At 44.5% G+C, this 4969-nt stretch overlaps 1 pseudogene; it reads left to right on the top strand.

The window, feature by feature from the left end:
* The first annotated feature begins 408 nt into the window (after positions 1-408).
* LOC125776364 (uncharacterized) lies at positions 409-4969 on the top strand (annotated as a pseudogene).

Here is a 4969-nt window from a genome sequence, read left to right as displayed (position 1 = left end):
TCCACCCCGCAGGATGGCTTTCGCCAATAATGATTCAAGCAAAAATTCTCATTTAAGAATTGTGACAAGAAGGCACTGAATAAGATGAACAGGTAAAACCTGTACGTTTAACAAAATGGGTTCAATTTGCTAACAACTTGTATACTTTATCAAATTCTAATCCCTCGATGGGTAAATTTCACCCCTAACATTAACACAGAATTACACGGTTTCTGTGATGCCTCGGAAAAGGCTTATTGCGCAACAGTCTACGTACGCACTCAGTATGATAATAAAATATCTGCACACCTCTTGGTAGCCAGAGCCAAAGTTGCACCTTTAAAGACACTCAGTCTGCCACGGGTTGAACTGAATGGTGCTCTTCTGTTAGCAAAATTAATTTTAATACTCCAAACCCATCTCAAAAGAGGTTATAAAAACCACCCTATACCTGGAAGACCTATGTATCTAACCGAATATCTCAAAGCTTAGACTTAGTTGGTCCATCAGAATAGCAACATGTTGCAAGTGCAGATATCCCAGCGGATATTGGGACAAGAGGTTGCAAGCCACTCCACCGCACCAGCACTACACTCTGGTGGAACGGTCCCACATGGCTAACAGAATCTCCAGAATTCTGGCCAAAGTCTCCTGCTCGGAATATCATACCTCCGGAAAGTCGGAAAATATACAATTTTCATATCACTCCAGAAGAGGATGATATTCTCCACCGATTTTCTTCATTTCCTAGAGCACTAAGGGTAGTCGCTTATATGAACCAATGGACGATTTTCATGTGTAAATCATGTACCATGTACAAACACAAAATGCGTACGCAGATCATGGCAGTTTTACCACCTGAACGCTGCAATTATGCTCTACCCTTTACCATCACTAGCATTGATTTTGGTGGACCTTTCCAGGTAAAGGCCTCCATGTTAAGGTCTTCTTCGTACAGAAAAGGGTATGTGGCTGCCTTTGTATGTTTAACGACAAAGGCAGTACACCTCGAGCTTTGTTCAGATCTGACTACTGACGCGATAATGGGAAAAACTTTGTCGGAGCCCAAAGAGCAACAGAGAAGGAGTTTATAAATTTTATGAAAGAAGGCTCCCCTGAAATTGTTTACAAATATGCATCCCAAGGGATCGATTGGTCCATGTTCTCCACATATGGGCAGACTTTGGGAATCAGCAGTAAAAAGCTTTAAATCCCATTTAAAAAAAATGGCTGGTAATCATAAATTCAATTATGAGGAGTGTACTACTCACTTGTATCGAAGCCGTGTTAAATTCAAGACCGATATCACCCCTCTCGCAAGATCCCTCCGATTTCACAGCTCTTACACCAGGTCATTTCCTCAGAGGAGCTCCTCTTCTTGCCATACCTGAGACAGAAGGAGACTCACTGTATGTTAATAAAGCGATGGGAAAGAATTAAGATTCTCCATTACAAATTCAGCCACAGATGGAAGGAAGACTATCTCAAAGATCTCCATAAGAGATATCGATGAAAAACGGCCTAGAAGGAAGCCAATGCAGGAGAATGCGTCATCATACAGGACGAATGCCTTCCTCCAACAGAATGGCGACTAGGCTGCATTGAAAAAGTTCATTGAGGACACAAACCGGCATATTAACTCGACCAGTCACCAAACTGTGTTTTCTTCCAAACAGCGAAGAACAACTTTAACCAAAAACCGCAAAATAACTCTCAAAATTAATGGAAAAATAATAAATCAATTCCGCTAATTCGAAATTAGCCCGCTTTATAATCTGTACATAAAAATAAACTCAAACAAGTGCGTTGAAGATCAACCTATTATACATACATACAACTACATCCTAACATTATAAATAAAATCAATTTAATGCAATCTTATATTCCCATAGAAATGGACGTAGAGGAGACCCAAACCACCTCCCACACCGTAAAGTCCGAAATCGCTACACCCAAAGCGTCGGCTGCACCCGTAGCCGCTCCAAGGACCAGAGTTATGCGACCACCGCCATCCGCCGCAGCAGTCAGGGAGATACGAGAAGAGCAGCTATTGGAGCCACAGGGGCCTCCATGTTGCAGCCTGTGCCATCGCCCACACGCCCTGAAACGATGCTCCATCTTTAAATATGTCCGCTCAACGACAGCAGGTTGCAAGGGCCCATGGGCATTGCATTACCTGTCTGACAGATGAGCACGCCACCATAGAGTGCTGGGCCGACGGTGCCTGTCAATATTGCCAAAGGCCGCACCACACTCTGTTCCATCGATTTCCCACACGAGCCAATCGCACCAACTCCCGTACCAGACCACGCAGCGATCCTATCCGGCGACGACGACGCAGCCAATCAACCATCACACGTTCACGGCCATCTCCACCACGCCACGCTCATCGCCAGCAACACGATGTTCCCATGAGTTATGAGCGTTCTGCAACATCTCACATCGCGTCACAACACTTCATCACCTAACAGCTGACAGCACACACCAATACACACACACGCATCAAGCAGAGCGCCTAACACCGCTCATCATTACAACACAACAACCACACGATCATCCACGAGACGACTCGTAATAATCAAATATTCACCACCCAACCTATTAAAAGGGATATGTATATCCGAACGGAATCTTTCTTATTTTCATTTCATCCGCAAAGCAAGGCTTTCGACCGCAAACTTTCTTTTGTTCGCCGCAACAACCACCGCACTTTTCTTTTGTTTTGTATTAAACCGCCAAGTGATGGAGTGACGTGAATCATCGAGCTCGCCAACAGTGTCCAGCAGTGAATTTTCTCTTAATACACAGTGTGTTACATACAATTAAAAAATCGTATATAGTGAAAAGAAAAGTTTTTTTGGGTTATAATTTCCTTCATTAAGATCAGTGTTTTCCCACGGTAGTTGGCGTAGATTGTGGGGTCTCCCTTTTTGTGGGTTGGGCAGAGCACACTTAAATTCCAATCGTTGGGCATGCTTTCGTCTGATCATATTTTACAAAGAAGCTGATACATGCTCCTTATCAGTTCTTTGCCGCCGTGTTTGAATAGCTCGGCCGGCAATCCATCGGCTCCCGCTGCTTTGTTGTTCTTTAGACGGGTAATTGCTATTCGAACTTTTTCATGGTCGGGCAATGGAACGTTTGTCCATCGTCATCGATTGGGGAATCGGGTTCGTCTTCTCCTGGCGTTATACGTTCACTGCCATTCAGCAGGCTGTTCCCGCCATAATTTAAGTATGCTCTGGACATCGGTCACTAGATCCCCTTTAGGGGTTCTACAAGAGTATGCTCTGGTCTTGAAACCTTCAGTTAGCCGCCGCATCTTTTCGTAAAATTTTCGAGCATTAACCCTGTCGGCCAGCTTATCAAGCTCTTCATACTCACGCATTTCGGCCTCTTTCTTTTTCTGTCTGTAAATGTGTCTCGCTTCCCTCTTCAACTCTCGGTATCTATCCCATCCCGCACGTATTGTGGTCGATCGTAACGTTGCGAGATAAAACCAATGGTTTCGGTTGCAGCTGTACGCAAGGGGATTGAAATGCCGTCCCACAGTTCCTTTATACCGAGTTGTTGACGAGTGCTCTCAGAGAGCAGGAGTGCAAGTCGAGTAGAAAATCGTTCGGCTATCTGGCAATAGTGATTGCAGCTTCTCGACGTCGAACCTTTCTTGTATTTATTGGCGTGCGTTTTTTGCAGCACAGAGGCGGGTGCGAATATTGGCTGCAACAAGATAGTGGTCCGAGTCGATGTTAGGACCTCGGAGCGCACGCACTTCTAAGACACTGGAGACGTGTCTTCCGTCTATCACAACATCATCGATCTGGTTGGTGGTTTTTCGATCCGGAGACAGCCAGGTAGCTTGATGAATCTTCTTATGATGGAATCTAATACCACAGATAACCATTTTGTCGTGGAGGCTGAATTTACCTACCGTAGTGCCAAAGATACCTTCTTTGCTTACCCTGGCGTTGAAGTCGACAAGCACGATTTTTAAATCGTGGTGTGGGCAACTATCATAAGAGCGCTCCAAGCGCTCATAGAATGCATCTTTGGTCACATCGTCCTTCTTTTCCGTCGGGGCGTGGACGCAAATCAGCGAGATGTTGAAGAACCTCGCTTTGATGCGGATTGTGGTTAGACGTTCATTCTCCGAAGTGAATGATAGTACTCGGCGACGGAGTCTCTCTCCCACCACGAATCCAACACCAAACTTGCGCTCCTTTATATGGCCACTTTAGCAAATGGCACAAGGACCTACTCGACTCTGTCCTTGTCCCGTCCGCCGCATTTCTTGGACGGCGGTGATGTCAGTCTTTATTTTCACGAGGACATCAACCAGCTGGGCAGTGGCACCTTCCCTATTAAGGGACCGGACATTCCCGCTGCATGCCCTCAATTCGTAGTCCTTATTTCGTTTGCCATAGTCGTCATAAAAAGGGGGGTCACTCATCCGAGACTTGTTCCTTTTCATTGGTATGATTTTTTACGTGGCGGGTCCCAAACCCAGCGCACAACCCTGCGGAGGGGATGTTTCGCTTTCTAAGAAGGCTCTGGTGGATATCACGACGGAGGATTTCTCAAAGGGCTATAATGTCTGGAAAATTCGTTGGCATAAGTTTATTGCAGCAGGAGGGGATTACTTTGAAGGAAATTTCACCTTTCACCTTTCAATTTGATCACAGTTAGATAAAACATAAATGACTGAAGAGGAGCAAACGGTTTCACAGATCTAGTTTTTCACAAAAGGCATATTTCTGGGAATAGTAGATTGTACCGACTCTTTATGTTCGAAACAGTTCCTTAACGTTATATTTACTGTTTTCAAATTGTAGCTTTCTTCGCCCAGCTTCGGATTTTTTTCCATAGGCTCAGCAAATTTGTCAGCTTTCTATGTATTTATACAAAATAACTGATTTGAATATTTTTCATAAATAAATGCAGTAATCTTCAACTGCATGTACTTGGTAGTAGTGCAATTTTTTGATACTCT

This window comes from Bactrocera dorsalis, chromosome 2 (genome assembly GCF_023373825.1).
Source record: "Bactrocera dorsalis isolate Fly_Bdor chromosome 2, ASM2337382v1, whole genome shotgun sequence".
Lineage (NCBI taxonomy): Eukaryota > Metazoa > Arthropoda > Insecta > Diptera > Tephritidae > Bactrocera > Bactrocera dorsalis.
Note: the sequence above shows the minus strand (reverse complement) of the source record. Positions and strands in the feature narration are given on the sequence as shown.